This window comes from Haliotis rubra, unplaced genomic scaffold (assembly GCF_003918875.1).
Source record: "Haliotis rubra isolate DU_JTF1 unplaced genomic scaffold, ASM391887v1 Scf772, whole genome shotgun sequence".
Classification (NCBI taxonomy): domain Eukaryota; kingdom Metazoa; phylum Mollusca; class Gastropoda; order Lepetellida; family Haliotidae; genus Haliotis; species Haliotis rubra.
This window is the reverse complement of record NW_025767493.1, coordinates 117861-143232: the sequence shown is the minus strand read 5'-3', so window position 1 is coordinate 143232 and position 25372 is coordinate 117861. Positions and strand designations below refer to the sequence as shown.

At 40.2% G+C, this 25372-nt stretch overlaps 2 protein-coding genes and 1 long non-coding RNA gene across 8 annotated transcripts in view; all 3 read right to left on the bottom strand.

Annotated features, from left to right (window-relative positions):
- LOC124260726 overlaps window positions 1–25372 on the bottom strand; it is a 135444-nt gene that overhangs the window by 97333 nt on the left and 12739 nt on the right. The gene's annotated exons all lie outside the window — the stretch shown is intronic.
- Window positions 1–25372, bottom strand: part of LOC124260727 (E3 ubiquitin-protein ligase TRIM33-like) — a 55962-nt gene that overhangs the window by 19635 nt on the left and 10955 nt on the right. The window lies entirely within an intron of this gene.
- LOC124260734 lies at window positions 52–24412 on the bottom strand. Its single transcript, XR_006894154.1, has 3 exons — window positions 24325–24412; window positions 16078–16169; window positions 52–62 (listed from the first exon to the last, which is right to left on the bottom strand). It is a non-coding gene; the product is annotated as an uncharacterized LOC124260734 (long non-coding RNA).

Below are 25372 nucleotides of genomic sequence, written 5' to 3'. Positions count from 1 at the left end.
TAGTCTTGTCCAGGCCACCATCATATAGCTGTTAAACAACAGGCAAACAAACTATATTTGTGCTTTTTATTTTATTTGATCAAGTTGACTGCTGAATACGGTCATTCACATTCACGTGACTGGCGATTCGTACTGGAGCTGGAACCATGTAATGTGTGGTTTATCGCTAGAAAACTTGATATTTAAAGTGCAATATACCATTTCTGCGTCAGTGTATAATCTGCAATGATGTAAGTGATATGTATCAACACATCCAGGTAGATGTGGCAGAGGATACAGTGTTTGAAGACACAACAAACAAGTAGATGTGACCGAGGATATATTGCTTGAAGACACAACAAACAAATAAATAAGACCGAGGATATATTGCTTGAAGACACAACATCCAAGTATATGTGACCGAGGATATATTGTTTGAAGACACAACAAACAAATAAATAAGACCAAGGATATATTGCTTGAAGACACAACATCCAAGTAGATGTGACCGAGGATATATTGTTTGAAGACACAACAAACAAATAAATAAGACCGAGGATATATTGCTTGAAGACACAACATCCAAGTAGATGTGACCGAGGATATATTGCTTGAAGACACAACAAACAAATAAATAAGACCAAGGATATATTGCTTGAAGACACAACATCAAGTAGATGTGACCGAGGATATATTGCTTGAAGACACAACAAACAAATAAATAAGACCGAGGATATATTGCTTGAAGACACAACATCCAAGTAGATGTGACCGAGGATATATTGTTTGAAGACACAACAAACAAATAAATAAGACCGAGGATATATTGCTTGAAGACACAACATCCAAGTAGATGTGACCGAGGATATATTGCTTGAAGACACAACAGACAAATAAATAAGACCGAGGATATATTGCTTGAAGACACAACAAACAAGTAAATAAGACCGAGGATATATTGCTTGAAGACACAACAAACAAGTAAATAAGACCGAGTATATATTGCTTGAAAACACAACATCCAAGTAGATAGGACCGAGGATATATTGCTTGAAGATACAACAAACAAATAGATAGGACCGAGGATATATCGCTTGAAGACACAACAAACAAGTAGATAGTGCCGAGGATATATTGCTTGAAGATACAACAAACAAGTAGATAGGGCCGAGGATATATTGCTTGAAGACGCAACAAATAGATAATACCGAGGATATATTGTTTGACGACACAACATCCAAGTAGATAACACCGAGGATATATTGCTTGAAGATACAACAAACAATTAGATAGGGCCGAGGATATATTGTTTGAAGACACAACATCCAAGTAGATAGCACCGAGGATATATTGCTTGAAGATACAACAAACAATTAGATAGGGCCGAGGATATATTGCTTTCATCAAAAACACAGATGTTTCAAAAATACAGATGAAGATCATTTACAATCCCAAAGCGTTGAATATATTTTCAATTAACATTTACATCGTAAATGCAATTGTTGGAAATTCCATATTGATTATATATATTACAACTGAAGTAAACTACAGCAGCATTCTTCATGAAAACTAACTCACATATATAATTGCATAATTGCCGACGCAACGTAGAAAACCTGAACTCACTTGATCGTTCACCTTAAATGGCAGTATCGATCTCAGATTTCTACTGGTGGCTTAGTAGAGTTGTGGCCTTTTTCCTAAGAAAATATCTTTGGAAAGCCCGTATAGTAATATCACTTTGTTATGATGTAGCGTGGATGTGTTACGGGGATACGACAATGGCTCTAATCAGTCACCATATAGTATTTTCATCAGTCAAGCTCAAAGTATCATCATCGAAAATATCCACCCTTACCTAGGTACATGATCAATATTTTCTTGTTATGGGCTTCAAGTTTGACTTATTTGAAGTTTCAAACAATTTTCCCAAATCGGCAGTTCCAGGCTTTTAGAGCAAGAGGCTTGTACTCTAGAAGGTTTTCTAAGAAACTCATCTACCGGAATTCATAGTGACCATTGGCTTCATACAATACAATATCAGCATCTAAGTAACAGAAAGAAAGAAACACACACACACACTTCATCAAGATCACTACTCTGAATGCGCATAAGTGCACCAATTTAACGAGGCAGTGCCTAAAGCCATCCGGCAAAGGGAAAGCTGTAAACGCATTCAGTTGTAGCCATGGCGTGAACTTAAAGCTGCAATTGTGCAGACTGACAAAGCACGTTAAGTTGAAGGCAATGTTGTGTTGCGTTGCCCTTGACAACTTGTTAGTGCGTTTGTTATTTTCAGCCTGTCATGGACGACAAGAGTTTTTTTGTGAATAAGATTCAAATGCACACACGGATGGGACGGTTTTGTCACACTGACCTTCGCTTGCAATAATCACACAACAGACGTGACTGGTCTGCATTGTGAAGCCATGTGAACGGGTGTACAACTCTTTGAAATTACTTACTGTCGGAAATCACCTTCTGGTCAAGAGCTAAGGCGATCGGTTCAATTGTCATGTTAGAAGTTGGTCAGTAACAAGAAAGATCTTCACGTCAGTGTAATTTACACTACTTTCATATGAATAATATGTACCCTTAACATAACTGTAAAAATGTCAACAATGGTCAGCGTTATAAGTAGGGGATCGCAGATATAGATCTAAAACATTAAACTATGACTATTCTTAACATTATATTGTAAAACTGGGCGAGATTGATTGATTAATGATGACAAAGAAAGGGTATATGATCCTACTCTACCATTTAATGTATACAGCATAATCAATACACAAAAGGGTAGTAAAATGTTTTATCAGATTTCATTTGCTCCAGACTTCAGTACAGATGCACAGGAAAAATGACAAAAGTGTTTGAATAGAATAATCGATAGATCAAAACAAGAAAATATTAATCTGATGTCTTATAGATGTACAGAGAGTGTGAATATGAGATGGTTCCAATTTAAAATAGTGAATATTATTTTAGCAACAAATAGCTTCTTGTACAAGATAGGAATATCTGAATCACACTTATGTACATTCTGTGGACAAGATTCAGAAACCATGGTACACCTGCTGTTCGAATGCTTTCATGTGAAAAAGATATGGAAGGAAGTGGAAAAATGGCTTAGAACTGTTTCAGAGGGTGAAATGAATTTTTCTCTAGAGAATATTATATTTGGATTTAAAGGCAAACACAATAATCCATTGAATGCTGTAATCTTGGTTAAAGAAGTTATCTATAGAAGAAGCAGAAAAAAGCAAACTCTGAATATTAGATATATTAAAGCAGAAGTCATCAAATAGTATGAAGCAACAAAAATGATAGCTTTTTCAAATTGTAATTATGCCAAATGTTTTAGCTTCTGGTCCTCCTTCCATACATTATTTGCCAATAATTAAACTTTTATCAACAGATTTGTGTAACATGTAAACACTTTATATATATGCTTAGTTTGACCATTTAGATATGTGTGAACAGCATTATATTCGACAATGTGATCAAGGAAACACTACTAGTGTACTATGAAGCTACTTGTACTGTACTGTACTGTACTGTACTGAACTGTACTACCGACGTAAAATCTGTAAACATGTAACACTTCATATACATGCTTAGTTTTTGACAGTTTTCACATATGGGTGGTTGCGTAGCAACGTGTGCAGCGTAAGTACATTACCAGAATAGATGAAAGAAACAAAACCACGTGCAAAATAATATCAAAAGCATCTGTGAAGATCCCAGTTAGAATTGGTCTTCAGCAGCTCATGTTTTTGTCACGAATCGACTGAGGGGTCGGGTGGCTAGGCTCTGACACTGCTTGATGTATGTCATGGTATCCCAGTTGCACAGATTGATAATCACGTGGTCAATCACTGGACTGTTTGGTCCAGGCTCGACTGATTTCAGACAGCCACCAGGTGGAAGATTGCTGACTGTGTCGTAAATCAAACAAATAAATATACCATTTAATGCGCTATTGATCATGTGTGAACAAATTTACTGCTGATCTTATAACCGTTCACACTCACAAGACTGCCGATTGTTACCCGGAAGGTAACAACGCAATATCGCAAAATTAACGCAGACAAAACCGATATTTCTTGAGAAGAGAACTTTCATTTTGATTCTTAATGTTATCTGAGAAAAATTCCAATATTTCCTGAATGTCTTATTTTCACTTTATAAGCATACTATTAAGATTGAAGCTGAATAATTTTTGACACATTATATAGTTTTTTGAAAACTGAAGGGTATTCAAATCACTAGAATCAATTTCATTTTGTATGTGGAAATAATTTGTCCTTGAAAAGCCTTGATAGAACACCTTGGGAACCATTTTATAGAAACCACACGTGTGCGGATTTGAATGGTGTCATCGTCAATGTGTGTTTAACAACGTTAATTCATGCAACACGATCCTGTTGTTAAATCGATCATCTGCTGCCATACTTGATTCAAGTAATCATAATTATTTTCACCCGAATACTCAATCGTTACACGCAGTCTGTTTGGTATGTCGTATTTTCTCAAAGCACATTGAGCGACAGGGGTGAGTCTCGTGGCAGTTTAAAGAAAGGAGAGTGGTCACGAACATATTAACTCATGAGACTACCTTTGCGTAATGTCTGTTTACCCTAAGTATCACATATATTGATGATTTCCAATTATAACATATGTTATATTCCCAGATTTCACATACGTTATATTGATGATGCTATTTAAAATTCATTAGTCATGGACTAGTATGTTGTATCACTAAAGATTATTTACTGTATTTGTGTATACTTACTTCTAGTGCTCATTAGTGGAGGTTCGATTATTTGAAATAATTGACGATTGGTCGCAATGACTAAACCACCAAGCAATCAATCATGTTTTCTCACTTTTATTTCTACTTATCCTACTCCTACTTGTAGACATTGTGTTTCCTTTTCGGTTGCCCCAAATAGCTGGGAGATTGCTGTGTGCAGCGTTAAACAACAAACAAACCAGCCAGAATAAGGTTTCAGGAAAACGTTCGTATGTACTGCAAATTCACTCACTACGTCATATATGTAAGTATGTACTGTAGACTGACCCACTACGTCATGTATGTAAGTATGTACTGTAAACTCACACACTGCGTCATGTATGTAATTCTATACTGTAAACTCACTCACAAGGTCATGTATGTAATTCTATACTGTAAACTCACTCACTACGTCATGTATGTAATTATATACTGTAAACTCACTCACTAGGTCATGTATGTAAGTATGTACTGTAAACTCACTAACTAGGTCATGTATGTAAGTGTAAACTGTAGACTGACCCACTACGTCATGTATGTAAGTATGTACTGTAAACTCACTAACTACGTCATGTATGTAAGTGTATACTGTAAGCTCACTCACTACGTCATGTATGTAAATGTATACTGTAGACTGACTCACTACGTCATGTATGTAAGTATGTACTGTAAACTCACTCAATACGTCATGTATGTAAGTGTATACTGTAAGCTCACTCACTACGTCATGTATGTAAGTATGTACTGTAAACTCACTCAATACGTCATGTATGTAAGTGTATACTGTAAGCTCACTCACTACGTCATGTATGTAAGTGTATACTGTAGACTGAGTCACTACGTCATGTATGTAAGTGTATACTGTAGACTGAGTCACTACGTCATGTATGTAAGTGTATACTGTAAATTCACTCACTACGTCATGTATGTAAGTGTATACTGTAGACTGACACACTACGTGATGTATATAAGAGTGTACTGTAAACTCACTCACTAGGTCATGTATGTTAGTGTTTACTGTAGACTGACCCACTATGTCATATATTTATAAGTGTGTACTGTAGGCTAGTCCACCTGTTCATGCATGTACGTGTGTACTGTAGACTGACCCACTACGTCATGTAAGTGTGTACTGTAGACTGACCAAGTACGTCATGTATATATGAGTACCGCATGAGTGTACTGTAGACTGATCCACTACGTCATGTATGTAAGTGTGTACTGTAGATTGACCCACTACGTCATGTATGTAAGTTGGTACTGTAGACTGACCTACTACGTCATGTGTATATGAGTGCACTGTAGACTGACTCACTGCATCATGTATGTAAGTGTGTACTGTAGACTGATCCACAGCGTCATGTATGTAAGTGTGTACTGTAGACTGACACACTACGTCATGTATGTAAGTGTGTACTGTAGACTGACCCACTACATCATGTATGTAAGTGTGTACTGTAGACTGACCCACTACGTCATGTATGTAAGTGTGTACTGTAGACTGACCCACTACGTCATGTATGTAAGTGTGTACTGTAGACTGACCCACTACGTCATGTATGTAAGTGTGTACTGTAGACTGACCCACTAGGTCATGTATGTAAGTGTGTACTGTAGACTGACCCACTACGTCATGTATGTATAAGTGTGTACTGTAGACTGATCCACTACGTCATGTATGTAAGTGTGTACTGTAGACTGACCCACTACGTCATGTAAATGTGTACTGTAGACTGACCCACTACGTCATGTATGCAAGTGTGTACTGTAGACTGATCCACTACGTCATGTATGTAAGTGTGTACTGTAGACTGACCCACTACGTCATGTATGTAAGTGTGTACTGTAGACTGACCCACTACGTCATGTATGTAAGTTTGTACTGTAGACTGACCCACTACGTCATGTATGTAAGTGTGTACTGTAGACTGATCCACTACGTCATGTATGTAAGTGTACTGTAGACTGACCCACTACGTCATGTATGTAAGTGTGTACTGTAGACTGACCCACTACGTCATGTATGTAAGTGTGTACTGTAGACTGACCCACTACGTCGTGTATGTAAGTGTGTACTGTAGACTGATCCACTACGTCATGTATGTAAGTATGTACTGTAGACTGATCCACTACGTCATGTATGTAAGTGTGTACTGTAGACTGACCCACTACGTCATGTATGTAAGTGTGTACTGTAGACTGACCCACTACGTCATGTATGTAAGTGTGTACTGTAGACTGACCCACTACGTCATGTATGTAAGTGTGTACTGTAGACTAACCCACTACGTCATGTATGTAAGTGTGTACTGTAGACTGACCCACTACGTCATGTATGTAAGTGTACTGTAGACTGACCCACTACGTCATGTATGTAAGTGTGTACTGTAGACTGACCCACTACGTCATGTAATGTAAGTGTGTACTGTAGAACTGACCCACTACGTCATGTATGTAAGTGTGTACTGTAGACTGACCCACTACGTCATGTATGTAAGTGTGTACTGTAGACTGACCCACTACGTCATGTATGTAAGTGTGTACTGTAGACTGACCCACTACGTCATGTATGTAAGTGTACTGTAGACTGACCCACTACGTCATGTATGTAAGTGTGTACTGTAGACTGACCCACTACGTCATGTATGTAAGTGTGTACTGTAGACTGACCCACTACGTCATGTATGTAAGTGTGTACTGTAGACTGACCCACTACGTCATGCATGTAAGTGTGTACTATAGACTGACCCACTACGTCATGTATGTAAGTGTGTACTGTAGACTGATCCACTACGTCATGTATGTAAGTGTGTACTGTAGACTTATCCACTGCGTCATGTATGTAAGTGTGTACTGTAGACTGACTCACTACATCATGTATGTAAGTGTGTACTGTAGACTGATCCACTACGTCATGTATGTAAGTGTGTACTGTAGACTGACCCACTACGTCATGTATGTAAGTGTGTACTGTAGACTGACCCACTACGTCATGTATGTAAGTGTGTACTGTAGACTGATCCACTACGTCATGCATGTAAGTGTGTACTGTAGACTGACCCACTACGTCATGTATGTAAGTGTGTACTGTAGACTGACCCACTACGTCATGTATGTAAGTGTGTATTGTAGACTGACTCACTACGTCATGTATGTAAGTGTGTAATGTAGACTGACCCACTACGTCATGTATGTAAGTGTGTACTGTAGACTGACCCACTACGTCATGTATGTAAGTTTGTACTGTAGACTGACCCACTACGTCATGTATGTAAGTGTGTACTGTAGACTGACTCACTACGTCATGTATGTAAGTGTGTAATGTAGACTGACCCACTTTCTCATGTGCGTAAGTGTGTAAAGTAGACTGACTCACGACTTCATGTATGTAAGTTTGTACTGTAGACTGACCCAATACGTCATGTATGTAAGTGTGTACTGTAGATTGATCCACTACGTGTCATGTCTGTAAGTGTGTACTGTAGACTGACCCACTGCGTCATGTATATATGAGTGCACTGTAGTCTGATTCACAACGTCATGTAACAAACGATCTCTGACAATCCCTTCCTGGAGTTCAGTGTTCTTTGACTGAAGCTCGTATTCCGACAAACGATTCTGTTGACATTATTTTGTTGAATTGATGTTTTCAATTACGATTAATAAATATAGAGACTAAAGGTAAGCGTTTAATATTTTTAACTTCGCCTACAATGCAATATATGCCCTTAGAAATTACAAAAGGGATCCGCTTGAGTCCTGTCTACAGTCTAACAAGGAAACGTTGCCAATATTCTATAGATTGCGATGGTTGATGTCTATAACAAGTGTCGAGAGGACGTTTAGTTTCGTAATCCATGTTTTGGGTATAATGTTTCATCATCCTAGCTCCCCACGCAACATTGAGTATCGTACAGACAATGCTAAATACAAGTACACCTCCGACTTGCAGCACCAAGTAAACTCAGATATATACGCTAACAGAACAAAATAGAAGATTACAGAAATGAGCTTCACACAATGTACCCATGTGGGAAATTAAACACGTGTCATCGTCGGTACGAGCGAACACTTTAACCACTAGGCTACCCCAACGCCCGTTACTACTGTGAATGGGTACAAGGACATATAGATAGATGCCGCGGAAGGAACAAAGCCACCCTGCACAGTAAATCTGCAGCCTCATGTTTCCTTTGTAACCATGGCGTGACTTGCTGTTGTGTAGGAGAGGCAAAGTAGGTCAGGGTTGTGCTGTGTCAAATTGACACTGGCTACCAGCTAACGTCTTGTGCCCATTGTTGCATGGAAGAGACATGACTGCAATCCTTGAAGGAGGTTTTCTACATGACCTAGTGTTTCTAGTTTAACAAGGAGCTGATACCTTATGTGGGTCAGCCGTACCTAGTTTTACTGTTTCCGAAATAACAGAGAGAAGAGTCATCTAGACATTCACTTACCGTGCAATACTCAAACACCACAACATTTGAGTGTTTTCCGCTCGGACCAATATCACCTGGTCTATAATGTCTATAAAGGAGATGACCTTTTGGACAATAACTAACCAACCATCTAACAACCGTGTAAAGCCACCAAAGTAGCTGCTCCCTCCAACAAGTATTAACTGCATATTATACAAAACATACACATGTCTTCAGTTAGAAGTGAGAGGGCTAGTTCATTTTAGTCCTGCTATGAATATCTATTCATTTCAGAATGTTCGTTGGGAGCGATCCCGATTATAACATGTGATAGTTGGTTGTCGGTGTGTTGCATGGTGACAATTACTTGCGGGTGTCAGGCCTCTTGGTTCAGCCAGAATTAAATGTGCTGTATCAAATAGGAAATAAAATCTCACAGAACAATGTCCAAATATATGTCACACGCACTTGCAGAAATGCAGTCTGTTGTTATGTCACCCTGACCTTGACAGCATCAACAATCTATGTTTCTCTTACATTGGTAGATACTGCCGTATTACGGCCAGCATGCATTCACTATCTAGCAAGGTTTCCTCACTGATATCAAGAGTTATATCTTGCTGAGAGATGTATGAAGGGAATGGATTTAATGCTGTTTAGAAGTAGTGTTAATGACCACTTACATCACAGCTGTTAGATTAGCGTGGTAAGAGAGGCCGAACAGATATATGTCTTACATACTTTGTGAAACACCTGAGTACTTTGGTAACAAACTGGAAACCATACTATCGGATTGAAACCAACGATTATAGGAACAGTAGTGATATAGACAAAGTGTATCAGTGTAATTCTGACCCGTAGAGATCCTTGTAAAATAGTTGGTGTTCAGCAACCCATGCTTGTCGTAAGTGGCCAGTAACGGGATCGGGAAATCAGGCGCACTGATTTGACTGACACATGTCATCGTATCCGAGTTGCGTAGGTAGATGCTCATGTTGTCGATCATTGGACTGTCTGGTCTAGATTGGATTATTTACACACCGCCGCCACATACCTAGAATATTACTGAATGCGGCGTTAAACAACAAACAAACTCTAATTCTGTATCTCAGATGGCATCATATAATTACCCATCAGTGTGAAAACCTGTCTAAAGAAAGAACAAATGTATCCCTACTCTGACACCTCAACGTTGCGCAAAAGTCGAATCATTCTGTTAAATATGTTAGAGGTTATCTAGAACTACTAAATGGCCACTTGAGTATCATGTTGCGCGTCTCAATGTTTTCCGTATAGTGAAGCCACAAGGAAGTGACAGCTGATACGTGCTGACGCATGTATACCCGTACGAGTTATCTCCCTTATTGACAACAGTTTGACAGCTAGCGCTGATACATGCTGTGAGAGATCTATACAGTGTGTGTCAAGGGGTAGACATATAACTGACAGGATGGAACGCGCTGTGGGTTGGTTAAACATAAGTGATATACCTGTACGAGTTATCTCCCTTACTGAAACAAGTTTGGGAGCTGATACACGCTGGACCAGATCTACACAGTGTGTGACAGGGGGTAGACTTAACTGACAGGATGGAACACTGGGAGGGTTGGTTAAACATAAGTGGTATACCCGCACAAGTTATCTCCCTTAATGAAACCAGTTTGACAGCTGATACATGCTGGACCAGATCTACACAGTGTGGGTGTGTCAGGGGTTAGACATATAATTGACAGGATGGAACGCCGTTTGGGTTGGTTATGTGTACATTTGACACGAATTGTACGTGCTACATAACATCTACATCTACTAGAAATCATAGTGATTATTGTTTTCAGACCTAACATATATTTGCATGTAAACCAATCAGGGTGAATACAATTTTGTGTGAACCAGTTCCAATGGTTATTCACACCCGAGTGACAGTTCAAAGTTGTATGGCAATAAAATATTACATAACAGTGGTGAAAGCAATACAGTCATTGATAGTGATATTCATCTACCAGGAACAGTGGTCGTATTTCGATCAGCATATTGTATCTGTAGCTTTCAGAAGAGTCCACATTGTGCATATTTAGTCTATACAAAACCTCGAGGTTCAGTTGACTCCAAGTCTTAGTATAGGAGATAGCTCACCACTGCCCTTGAAGGAATCTTAATGGAAACATAGTAATTTGGAGATAAACTACATCATGTATTGGCCAATTTCCTGGAGTTATTGAGTCGGTTCCAAATGAATCCCCATGCTTCAAATACTCAATAGCACCAGGAAATTGTGCAACACATGATGTTTTTCGACATTGTGAACACAAAAGTAAACCAAAACACCCACATGGGTTTTACTCTCTCCACTCATTGACAGCATTGAAGTGTCATCAACTGGCCGCTTCAGCTGTTTCGATGATAGCATCTGGAACTGCTAATTTGTGACGTCATGCCGACTATAAGTCACAATATGATTTAAATGACGTCACTACTGCTGACGACACAACAACACAATGGAGTGCGCGATATTTCGTACTTGTCAGTACGCAGTGAATAGTCTTGCAATGTTCCGGAATCAAATACCATTTGATCATGTTTTTCAACCAATCAAATTGAAGAACATGGTTACTTTTGGTTTACAATTCAATCAGAACAATGATACAACATTAAAATACTGTTTTACAATACATAAGCCTGGCCTATAACGTAATTCTCCACGTGAAATGGGTAGTTCCTCTTTGGAAGACTACATATCATGTGATTGTCTAGATTGTCTAGATTGTCTGATCCAGATTATTAACAGACTGCCACCATATAAATGGAATGCTGCTGAGTGCAGCATTAAACAACAAACAAATATGTGTCCGTCAGTACATGCAGAATAGGTAAATCACCGGGTTGACTCAAACTCAAACGATCATAAATTGTATACCAACAACTACATAATACTACATATGGGTCCATGACAACTTCAAGTACTGTCCTGGAACAGAATCACTCTACAGTGAAGTCATCTTTGGATTGAAACTTTCTGAAGTGAAACTACCCCAGGATGCCATGGTTCATGTTGGAGAGACATCAAGTGTTGTCCACTCCTTGTAATTCTGAAAAAAAGTCCACTACAACAAGATCTCTACTCTTAATGCGCATTAGTGCATCTATCTAACGAGGCAGTGCCTGAAGCCATCCTACATAGGGAAGTCTGTTGCCTCAGGTTCCTTTGTAGCCATGGCGCTCCTTTAAAGCTGCAATTGTGTAGTTTAAGGCAATGTTGTGTCGCCTTGGTCACAACTTGTTAACGTGTTTTTGTTCAGCCTGTCATGGACAACAAGAGAGTTTTATTGTGGACACAATTCAACTACACACAAGCATTAGACAGTTTGGTCACACTGACCTTCGCTTGCAATAATCACACAACGTGCATAACTGGTCTGCTGTGTGAAGCCATGTGAACGGGTGTAGCACTCCTTTGAAATTATATAGATGGAAATCACCAAGGGCTGAAACGATCTGTTGAATTGGCATTTAAGGAGTTGGTCAGTAACAAGAAAGATCATATACTTTAAAGAAGACAACTTCTTCATCATATTATGATACTATACTACAGTGCAAGAGGGAAGTACTACTCACAGAACAGATTAGTGTATATAGAGTAGTATCTAACCGAAACAACCCGATGGTGTACATGAACGGGATCGCTAACACCAAGAATTCCCTACCTTTGCTAAATATATAAGTGGGCCAGGTTGTCACGTGAGTGTAGTTCTACACTCTTTTATATGAATAATATGTACCCATAACATAACTGTAAACCTGTCAACAATTGAGAGTTTAATAACTAGATGATCCCAGGTATAGAAGTAAAACATGTATGACTATCCTTAACATTATATTGTAAAACTGGGCAGATCACAGCAACCAAAGTTAAGCTACCTCCAAACTCACACTGAGTTTTCAAGACAAATTATCAACGTCCACTGACAATACTATCTACTATCATGAAGAGTTTCTATAGCCACAACAGGTATATAGTTGAAACCGTGGTACATTTCACAGAGTGAAAATTCACGAAAGAAATTAAATGTGTTCCCCTTTGTCAAGAGAGATAATGCTAGTTGTGCAAGTCAGCTCGGAACACCTTCTTGTTGCAAAGGGTAGCATTGTGATGACTGAAGTATTATTTCTATGGGACTATGATGTCTTTTCAATTACCTGTGAAGTGGTCCTGAAAATCCCCGATAACCCAAATGGCATAACTAGAAAATCAATTCAGTCTCTCGCATGCCGACTTGTTGAATACATGTTTAAAAGCCCAAATACGTTTCAAATGGTAAACTAAAACAAACTCTCATTTACTCTTAAACTCACTTGTTCACAGCAAAACTACTTATTTGTGGCAAAGAATCCAAGGAAACCGTTACCTAACCACAAACCATCATCGTTAAGTTCTAATCACATGGTTACAATCCAGGTAGAAATCGGTGGATAGGTGGTTGAGTAAGTACATTACGAGAATAGGTGAAAACAACAAAAACACGTGCAAATGAAACATCAGTGAAGATCCCAGTTAGAATTGGTCTTCAGCAGATCATGTTTTTGTGAAGAAGCGACTGAGGGGATCGGGAGGCCAGGCTCAGACGCTGCTTGATGTATGTCATGGTATCCCAGTTGCACAGATTGATGCGGTCAATCACTGGACTGTGTGGTTCAGACTCGATTGATGTCAGACAGCCACCAGGTGGAAAATTGCTGACTGTGTCGTAAATCAAACAAACAAATAAACATGCTATTTTATGCGCTATTGATCATGTTTGAGCACAGTTTAACGCTGATCCTATAATCGTTCACACTCACTTGACTACCGATTGTTACCCGAACGGTAACCACGTAATATCACCAGTGTAATGCTGACAAAACCGATATTTCTTGAGAAGAGAACTTTCAATATATTTCTTTATATCTATCAAGTAACATTCCAAAATTTCCTGAATGTCTTACTTTCACTTTATAAATATCCGTACACGTCCAGCTGGATTTGCTAATCGACCAGCCAAACGTATTTACTGGAAAACTGTTGAGAGTTGGGTAAAACAAAAAAACGAAAACTAACAATTTTTACAGTCATCCTGAGTGAACTGAGTTGGCAAGTAAGCCACCACTACATCTTTCTTCCATGGCGTCAGAAGGAGGCCGCCTGGAGGGTATGACGGTTCTGCTTGAGCATATGACGGTTCTGCTCGAGTGTATGACGCTTCTTCTGTCGCCACGTTTGCACGTACGCCGTCAGACTGCGGCAATGATGACATCATAAAGCACCTGCTCTCCTGACACACAAGCCCAGTGTAATATAGCGTCACACCCTCTTACATTCAACCTTCAACTAGTACAGGCAGACACATGCCTACCTATAGCGTCACACCCTTTTACATTCAACATACATCTAGTACAGGCAGACACATTCCTACATGTTCTATAGCGTCACACCCTCTTACATTCAACATACAACTAGTACAGGCAGAAACATGCCTACAGGTTCTATAGCGTCACACCCTCTTACATTCAACATACAACTAGTAGAGGCAGAAACATGCCTACAGGTTCTATAGCGTCACACCCTCTTACATTCAACATAAAACTAGTACAGGCAGACACATGCCTACAGGTTCTATAGCGTCACACCCTCTTACATTCAACATACAACTAGTACAGGCAGACACATGCCTACAGGTTCTATAGCGTCACACCCTCTTACATTCAACGTACAACTAGTACAGGCAGACACATGCCTACATATTCTATAGCGTCACACCCTCTTACATTCAACGTACAACTAGTACAGACAGAAACATGCCTACAGGTTCTATGGTGTCACACCCTCTTACATTCAACATACATCTAGTACAGGCAGACACATGCCTACAAATTCCATAGCGTCACACCCTCTTACATTCAACATACAACTAGTACAGGCAGACACATGCCTATCTATAGCGTCACACCCTCTTACATTCAACGTACAACTAGTACGGGCAGACACATGCCTACAGATTCTATAGCGTCACACCCTCTTACATTCAACATACAAGTAGTACAGGCAGACACATGCCTACCTATAGCGTCACACACTCTTACATTCAACATACATCTAGTACAGGCAGACACATGTCTACAGGTTCTATAGCGTCACACCCTCTTACATTCATCATACAACTAGTACTGGCAGACACATGCCTACAGGTTAATGTTCATTGTTGTTGTGGAATGACCTTAAACCGAACGTAATATGGTATATCACCTCACCTCAAGTCGTCTCACCTCCCGCCATAAAGCTGGAATGGTATCACGCTATCTGCCCCAACACCCACCCCCAACCCACCCCTTCTCCAACGGATAACTGCTGGAATACTGCTGAGTACGGCGTTAAACGATGTAAACTAACTATTTAATATTGAAGCTGAAGATTTTTCAACACACGGTATAGTGTTCTGAAAACTGGAGGGTATTCAAGTCACTAGAATCAAATTATGCAAGAATAATTTGCCCTTGAAAATGCTCGACAGAACACCTTGGGAACCATTTTATGGAAAAATGCACGTGTGCGGATTTGAGTGGTGGCATTGTCAATGAGAGCATGTGTGTTTAACAACTTTAATTCATGCAACACGATTCTGTTGTCGATGTATCGTATCATTATAAATACGACAACACAGTGATGTAGCTGTTAAATTGTTGGAAAACTTATGATTGTCTACAGGTAGTTTATTGTCTCGGGTGCCTGGGCCATGGTCGGTTGAGGTTTCTGCTTGGGTTCCAGTGTCCATGGGCTTTGACTTCGTGTTACAGGACCGGCATTAGATGGTTGGGACACCTTGTCCTTGGAAGCCACGAGCCCCGCATTTCCACCACTTATCGTATCATTATAAATACGACAACACAGGGATGTAGCTTCTTCTGTTTATTCCCTGGGTCAGAGCCCAACTGACGAACTTCGTTCGGACCTCCCGGGATATCCCTCGCCCCTGACCTCCCTTGGTCATCAGCCGGTCACCCCGATACTCCAGGGAGCTCAGCCTAGCTCAGCCTCCCCGGCCAGTACTTGCATTAATATAATTTGTCTTGTCTACAAATGCACTAAGTTAATTCTACGTTGTCTACTTTGTTACACTATGTTTCATTTACAACATTTATACTCAGGACACTAACATGTATGTAAAAGCAATAGTCACCAAATTGTCACCTCCTCGTGACGATGGATATTTGCAATACTGTCTGTGGGCACACGAAAGTTATTTGCACACAATTGTCCAGGCACAATTTCCAATGAGGCATCAAAATAATATACACTCTAATAAATATTGAATATGTTCACACGTCCTTTAACTAGGATGAAAATATAGATGGTGAGCACTGGCGCATCACATTCCGCTTGGTACAACACAAACACACAAAGTTGTCCGTTTCCTTGTGTCCACTGTTTCGAAAAATAATCATGAATGTTAAGACATTTCCACACATTCTAAAGTACAATCGTGCCAATATCTCAGTTGTCCCGGGCATACTACAGCAAACAAGGTTAATAGACAGGCAACCGTAAAAAGTGAACAAATAATGATAACAATTTTATGAGATCATTCCCTTATGGAATGAGGGGATAAAGTAATGATGATTGTGGAGCTGAGGCTTGATTGCCATTAACTTGATTGATGAATATATTGTGTTATGCTATCATGACGCAGTAGAAGGTAAGCACAGTATTGACCAGCTAAGATAGTCTGTAATTTGTAATACTTAACAAGTGAAATTTTGTATCGCGTTGGAACAATCAAAATGTCATCTTCCGGATCCGAAAAGCTAATTTGCCAATCAAACGTTATCATAGCGGAAAAGTAACTTTTTGAAAGCCGGACATTTCGCACCACTTCAGTGTACGTGACCTTAATTTGAGAAGGACATGCTGCAGAGTTCATCAAAGCAACGTGGCACCAGTTATTTCTTGTGGCAAGCTCTAATTCCAATTTTGTACCGGATCGTGAAATTCGTTTTCGGCATTTGAACACCAGTAAGATGACAATCAAAGTTATGGCAATTAATATAAGACCGTTGTCGAAAGTAACGACGCTAGATAAACTAACAAAGTTGTTAGGAATATATGCAGATTGGATTGTAGTTGTGGGCTGCACAGTAGTAGGGGGTTTCCATTCCAAATTAATCATTTGAACCTTGACCAAAACTGTGACCTGAGATGAGCGCTAAAGTAACTAAAATAGATCTTAGTTTCAGGAATCCTAGAAGAGTGAAACAGAGGGCAAGAGTGGCGAAAGCGAGGGAGATGTATGCGATAACGCTGGAGCCATGACCCCTTGCGGATGCCGTAGCGTCATCAATGTCGTTATCTTCAAGAACTCCCATTATCGGAATTTACAGCTTGCTTGGCAAGTTCAACTGCTTGTTTCAAAGATTGAGAAAGTGCACGGTCAGCATCTGTGTCTGTGCATTTCTTAATGTTAATGTGTAGAGGCGGAATTTTGAAAACAGGAACTATTGAATGTAATCTTGTTTTAACTAATGGCTGTAATCTCTCGGTATCAAAGAAATGTCTCAATAATGGTAAATTTAGTTGGAATTTGACAATGCCTATTGACTCGGTATGGCAGTGTGTGATTCTATGTGGTACGTGAAAATGATCTGCAAACAAACTACTTCTTCAAGGAAGATCGATAATGCATAATTTACAAGGATCCTTCTTAGTGATTGTGTGCTCACAATGCAATACTATGGATGTAATGTCTGAGAGAACTACGGTACCTGTATTTAATTCCATGACGCTGGAACTTACTCCGTAAGGAATGATACTATATTTGCATAAATTATAGACACTGTCAAGCTTTTCAAGGAATATAGCCGATAAACAAGTAGGACGAGATATTTGCTGCTGGGCCACCATTGTTGGGCAATGTTTGCGTTTCTGTCCATGGCATAATTGAAAATCTGCTTCAAACATGTCAAAGAAGGTGTCACGTTATGGATTAATTGCGAGATACACTGGAACGTTAATCAAATTAGTAGAGTGAACCGACGATGAGTTAATTGGTAAAGGAAAGGTGTAGACCTTGTAAAGGTTAAATAAAAATGTGTGTGACGTCACAGGTATTGAAATTGTAATGAATACGGAATCTTTCTTTCTTGTACACAATAATGGTGTTGGTATCGTAATAGAATTCAAGATCCGTTTGTGCTATATGGAATCCTGGAAAATCTGAGGCGAGATGTTTAGTAACATTGCTTAGAGTTTGTTGTAAAACCTCGGCTGGAATTAAAAATGTAGACAGACGGTGATAAATCAGATCATGGATTCCTACATAGAAATCCTTAAGATGTCTTTTTGTTTCAAAAGTCAAACTCATGTATTGCAGCATTAGTTGACTACCGAGTGTTGACCTACTGGCTATCCTAGCAATCTCTATGTGGATATGGTTTTCTACTTGACTTATTAGTTTGTGATTTTCAGTTACAGCGGTCGCTAACGTATGTTAACGTTTGGAAGATATAGCGCGATATGATGCAATGTCCAAATCGACCTTTTTGAAGTTATTTAATAACTCCCTGTTTTGTTTTAAAATTGCGGAGGCCTGCTCGTGCATTTTCTGTAGATCACCTTCTGTAGCTAGGCCAAATGCCATCCTCTCTTACGTCTTTGTCGTTTGCTCACGGCCATTTCGAGTATCAGACTCTTTATACTGGAACGGGTATCTGTCCATTCATTTACAAGATCATTCTGTAACTGATTGACAATTTTCTATACCAGATTCAAGCTGTTGCACGATTGTTCTTCAGAATTGTTACATGGTGTCAAGAATGGTTTGAATTTAAATGTTGGCAATAGTACTTCATAGGTATGTGTCCACTTGTTCTGTGCATTGTCCATAACGCCGACCCTTGTGAAGATAGTGCCATAGTTCAGTCGTGGCTCTATGCTGTATGCTTCCATTATGGAGATTTGGGAGACCTACTTTCCAAACTACCCCAAGGTATTGATGTTATCATACTAGATAACTTAACAACGTCGTTTCTTTCTCGCTCTGCCCATCATTGTCTTATCGATATGAAATTGACGTACCAGTTCTGCTGGCAAATTCATTTGTGGTTCCCAAGTAGCTTCTCCCCTTGTGTAATCTTTCCATTAACCCTGTAATACTTTCGTCTGTTAATCGTACGGGAAGCAAGTAATTTTTTCTACTTCGTATGTGGGCTCATCGGTAGGTGCAGTTTCACTGGGTGATCTTGTTTGATGAGCCAACTGAGACCTGGCGAGGTCACTCTGACCTGCCGCTGCACTGTTTCCCTCCCTCTTTACTGGGGATCAGCAGTCGGACACTGCTGTTGTGCCGTAACAGGCCGCTCATTAGAAGGGTTGTTGGGGCGCTGTGACGGATCATTGTACATGCGTAGTCGATTGGCATGGACTGACGATCTCTGGAGTTTGTTAGTTTCACAATGCCGTATCAAGTAGGCGGCGTTGGGACCTTGTCGAGTGATAAAATATGGACCATTGTACTTTCTGTGCAATTTTGGACTAAGGCCAACTGGTACCTTCGGATCATGTAACAAGACTTTCTGTCCTAAGTCAAATACACCATCGGATGCGTTCCTGTCATAGTATTCCTTGTAGACTTTTTGAGCTTTCTGGATATTATGTTTGGCGACTTCATGTGAAACATCTAAATTATGGAACAGTTTGTCAAGATGTTGGTGATAAGTATCAGACAGTGTGTTGTCTGGAGTGTAAGCGGTGTCGATTGGTAAGACACATTCTTTGCCAAATAACAGATAGTATGGACTAATCTGTGTTGATCTGCTAGCCGGTGTAACACGATACGCACACGCAATACTGGAAAGCAAGTCAGGCCAGTCTGTCTGATCACCGGAACCGTATGCACGAAGGTTTTCTTCTAACACACTATTAAACCGTTCTACAGTTGCATTACTGCATGGATGGTAAGCTGAAGTGCGGAGTTTGACTATGTTAAATATTTTGCAAAGTGCTGTAAACAGTTTTGAATTGAAATTCTGTGCTCTATCTGTGAGAAGTTCCCGTAGCCAGCCGTATCTACAAAATACCTCATTGTACAAGATTTACGCGACTTCAGTTGCTTGCATTGTCTTCAGGGGAAATAGTTCCACCCATTTAGAGAAAGCACACGCAACAACGAGGACATATTGATATCCATCTGCCGTTTTCTTGAGAGGACCTACAATATCAACGTGTAACCTTGAGAATAGACTGCCGACAGGTAGCGGATGTAATGGAACCTTAACGTTTTTGTTCATTCGTTTTGGTTTCTGACATGCAATACACGTTTTAACTTAAGTTTTGATATCATTGAACGTACCCGGCCAAAAGTGGCGATAACGAACCAGCTGGTAAGTGCGTTCTACACCCTGATGACCTGCCATTAGTGAATCATCTAAGCCTACCAGTATGTCATCACGAAGCGATTTTGGCACTACTAGTTGTTTGATCAAGCGTTCTGTTTTGTCATCCTTACCGCGTGGGTAATTAAGATGATACAACACATTGTCATCAAGGATAGAATCATATGCTTCGAGAATCAAACGTCTAGCCACTTGTCCTCAGACGGAAGTGAACCTTCGTGTAAGTATGAAATATATTTGAGAACCATCTGGATCAGATCTCGGTAAAATTTTGATTTGGGATGTATCTACCGTGACTTTGGATTGTGCTTCGGATATATCGGTGGTTGCCTAATCGGAAGTGTTGGAATCTGTGTCTAAAATGTCTATGTTGAAAATATCTGGAAGCTGTCCATCTACCGTGGAATCTGGATTACCAATTTCATACGATCTACGTGAGAGTGAATCGGCATTAGTGTTCTGTTTGCCAGGTCGGTATGTAACTGTATTATGGTACACTGCTAGTTGTATGGACCAGTGGGCGAGACGACCATGTGTGTCCTTACGCGTTTTTAACCAGTTCAATGCACTGTGATCTGTTATGACCTCGAAGTGATTGTGAATGTTTGATTCCTTCTACTACTGAGAGACACTCGAGTTCCGAGATGCTCCATTTCTTTTCGTTATCTCTTAAACCTCATCCTCCATAGGCTACTGCATGCTCGTCCCGCTGTCCAAGAATATAACTGATTGGCGCCTGTCGTGAGAAGAAAGAGAATGAAAAGTCGTGATATTTTAAGATTGGTTTTGAAACAAGCAATTGTTTTAGTGAATGAAAGGCTGCATCACATCTGTCTGACCAAACAAATGGTGTTTCTTTCCTGAGAGTGCTGTTAGAGGTGCTGCAATGTGGGAAAGTCCTTTTAGAAACCGTCTGAAGAAATTTGCTAAGCCTAAAAATGCACGTACTTCATGCACTTACTTTGGTTGGGGAAAACTTTGAACAGTCTCGATCTTGTTTGGGTCGACAGTGATGCCATCTTTTGACAAAACATAACCCAAATAAGTTACTCGAGATGCTGCAAAGTTACATTTGCTGGGCTTTGCTTTAAGACCGGCTTCTCTCAACATTGTGAAAACTAAACTGAGATCTTTCAAGTGTTGTTCAAAATTCTTAGAGTAGACCAGGAGGTCGTGAAAATAAGCAATAGCGGATTTCCAATGCAGACCTCTCGGTACTTCCGTCATGACAATCATGAATGTAGCTGGTGCAATACATAATCCGATAGGCATACGCTTAAATTGATACTGACCATTGTGGACAGCGAAACTAGTTTTGTGTTTTGAGTCAGGGTCAAGTTCATGGAATCCATTAAATAAGTCGAGAACGCTAAACATAGTTGTGTGTTTTTCACCCATGGTGCCAAAAACATCTTCTATTCGTGGCAAAGTTTGGAATGACGGCAGTGTTTCAGTGATTCAGCCTACGGAAGTCACAACATAGTCTGTACTGAGGGCTTTTTAACCATAACTACAGGTGCCTGTCACGGGGGAAATAGAATTTGTAATGATATCATGATCTAAAAGCTATTTAATTTGTTTATCAATTTCCTCTCTCATTTTGGGTCTGGTTCTATAACATGGTTGACGAACAGGTTGGGCATCACCTGTATTGATATTGTGATAATAAATATCTGTGCATCCCACCTCATTAAGACCTGTAGCGAAAATGTATCATTTCAGTCCTAAAAAGGGTAAGATTTCAGTTTTCTGGTTTGAGGTTAAATCTGATTGAGAAAAATCAAAGCCAAGATCCATTGCTGTTTGTATCAATTGTATCGATATGGTACAGAAGTATTTTGATCTGAGGAAGCCCTAATTTAGAAGCATCCGCAAATGTAAATGTGGGTGTGCAGAGTCCCAATTTGTGCGCTTGTTTACGAGGTAGCTTAACAGTGATTGGAATGACAGCTTCTGATCTGGGAGGAACAGTAACTGTGCTAGAAATATGAGTAGTAAAAATCATCGCCTCGGGTTTCTATTAAAGGAGTTTCAATTAGGCCATTTTGAATTTTTTGAATATGAGCATGGAAGTCTATGGTAGCAGATTGATCTTGTAAGAAGTTCAAACCTAATATTGCTGGTTGATTTGACTTTGAGAGGATATGAAACTTTTGTACCAAAAGTAAGTTTCCAACAGTAATGGGTACAAAAGCATGACCTAACACTTGAATAGCATGAACTCTGGCACCATGCACATTAGTTAGTTCTGATCTTTGAAGTGGGCATTGAAATGAAAGTTTAGCCTTCCGATAGAGAGTTTCGGTAAGTGTACTAATTGAAGCACCAGAATCAACCAAAGTTTGAACACTGATATGTGAAATGTTGCCATTGACTCGATTTTGAGATCTTACATCTGACACTGACGTTTGAAAAATAGAATTTTGAGGTTTTGGTACATGTAACCTGTCACTAACAGAGCGAAAACTTGGTCTCCGTTGTGCAGGTGCGTGTCCCCATATCCTATATTGTTAATTTTGCCTGTTGTCTTGAGCAGATCTGCAGACTGCTCTTAAATGACGGGGCGGTGGGGCCGAAGACCCGGGTTCGAATCCCCACATTGGTACAATTTGTGAAGCCCATTTCTGGTGTCCCCCGCCGTGATGTTTGCTAAATGCGGCGTAAAACCAAATTCAGTCAGTTAGTCTTAAATGCCCTATGCGCCCTCAAGTATAGCACTGTCTGCTCAGTTCGGGACATTGAGATTTGGAATGATTGTACTTACGGCAGCGTGTATCGGCAGGATGTCTTCGTTGAAAGGGCACTGGCGGGAACTTCACTCTGGGGGCTGGAGACGGTGACCTGGACCGAGGTCGGGTGGCCATAGTGTTCACCTGTGTGTTCACTAGAGTAATGAGCCTTTCCATTTGCGTCTGAAGCGTCGCCAATGACGAGGAAAGACCGTTCGTTGTCTCTGACGTGGGAAGGACATTCTCGGCCAATCGTGCAGCTTCAATGACGTGCTTCAGTGTCTTTGGAGACATCATGCATACGGCTGACTGTATTGATGGTCTGAGACCCATCAAGACGACCTGGCGGACTTGGTCGAGGGTCACCGTCTAGGCGTCTGGCCAAACTCGTGAATTCTGCCACGAAATCATCAACAGATTGTGCTGGTTCCTGTTTCGCAAGGGTGGAACCGCTGAAGCAAGTTTATGTCAGTGGCGTCTGTGTCACTGGCTCTGTTAAGAAACTCTGTTTTTAGACGCTCCCAAGATTCCTGAGACGCTTGTGGCAGATCGTCATACCACATTAGCGCCTTTTCCCTACATCTCTTTAATTTGGAAAAACGCTCGAAGCACTGGAACCAAAATTGTCCAATTTGTTCAGTTCTAGACCAAGGAGGAGGTGTTAGATTGTTGGAAAACTTATGATCGTCTACAGGTGGTGTATTGTCTTCGGGTGCCTGGGCAATGGTCGGTTGAGGTTTCTGCATGGGTTCCAGTGTCCGTGGGCTTTGACTTCGTGTTGCAGGACCGGCATTAGATGGTTGGGACACCTTGTCCTTGGAAGCCATGAGCCCGGCATTTCCACCACTTATCGTATCATTATAAATACGACAACACAGGGATGTAGCTTCTTCCGTTTATTCTCGCCGTGATGTTGCTGGAATATTGCTAAAAACGGCGTAAAACCAAACTCAGTCAGTCAGTCAGTCTTCCGTTTATTCCCTGGGGCGACCTCCCGGGATATCCCTCGCCGCTGACCTCCCAGGGTCATCAGCCGGTCATCCCGAGACACCAGGGAGCTCAGGCTAGCTCAGCCTCCCCTGCCAGTACATGCATTAATATAATCTGTCTCGTCTACACATGCACTAAGTTCTTAATTCTACGTTGCCTACTTTGTTACACTATGTTTCATTTACAACATTTATACTCAGCACACTAACATGTATGTACAACCAATAATAATTCATATAGCTATAATATTATCTATAGCATAACATCACTACGATTTATGTCAAAACGATCATCTGCTGCCATGCTGTATTCAAGTCATCGTGATTATTGTGACCAAAATATTCATCATTACACGCGTTCTGTTTGGTATGTCGCATTTTCGCAAAGAACATTCAGCGACATGGGGTGCGTCTCGTGGTAGTTTAAGGAAAGGGGAGAGTGGTGACGAATACATTAACTCGTGAGACTACCTTAGGGTAATGTAAGTTTACCCCATGTATCAGATATATTGATGATCCTATTTAAAATCCATCAGTCTTAGGCTAGTATGCGGTATCAATGAAAATTATTTACTGTATTTGTGTATACTTATTCCTGCTGCTCATTAGTGGTGGTCCGATTATTTGAAATAATTGAAGATTGGTCACAATGACTAAACGACCAAGCAATCCATTATGTTTTCTCACTTTTATTCCTACTTATCCTACTCCTACTTATAGACAGTGTGTTTCCTTTTCGGTTGCCCCAAACAGCTGGGAGATTACAGCGTGCAGCGTTACACATCGAACAAACGACCCAGAACAAGGTTTCAGGAAAACGTTCGTATGTACAGTAAACTCACTAACTAGGTCATGTATGTAAGTCTATACTATAGACTGACCCACTACGTCATGTATGTAAGTGTGTACTGTAGACTGACCCATTACGTCATGTAAGTGTGTACTGAAGACTGACCCACTACGGCATGTGTGTAAGTGTGTACTGTAGACTGACCCACTACATCATGTATGTAAGTGTGTACTGTAGACTGACCCACTACATCATGTATG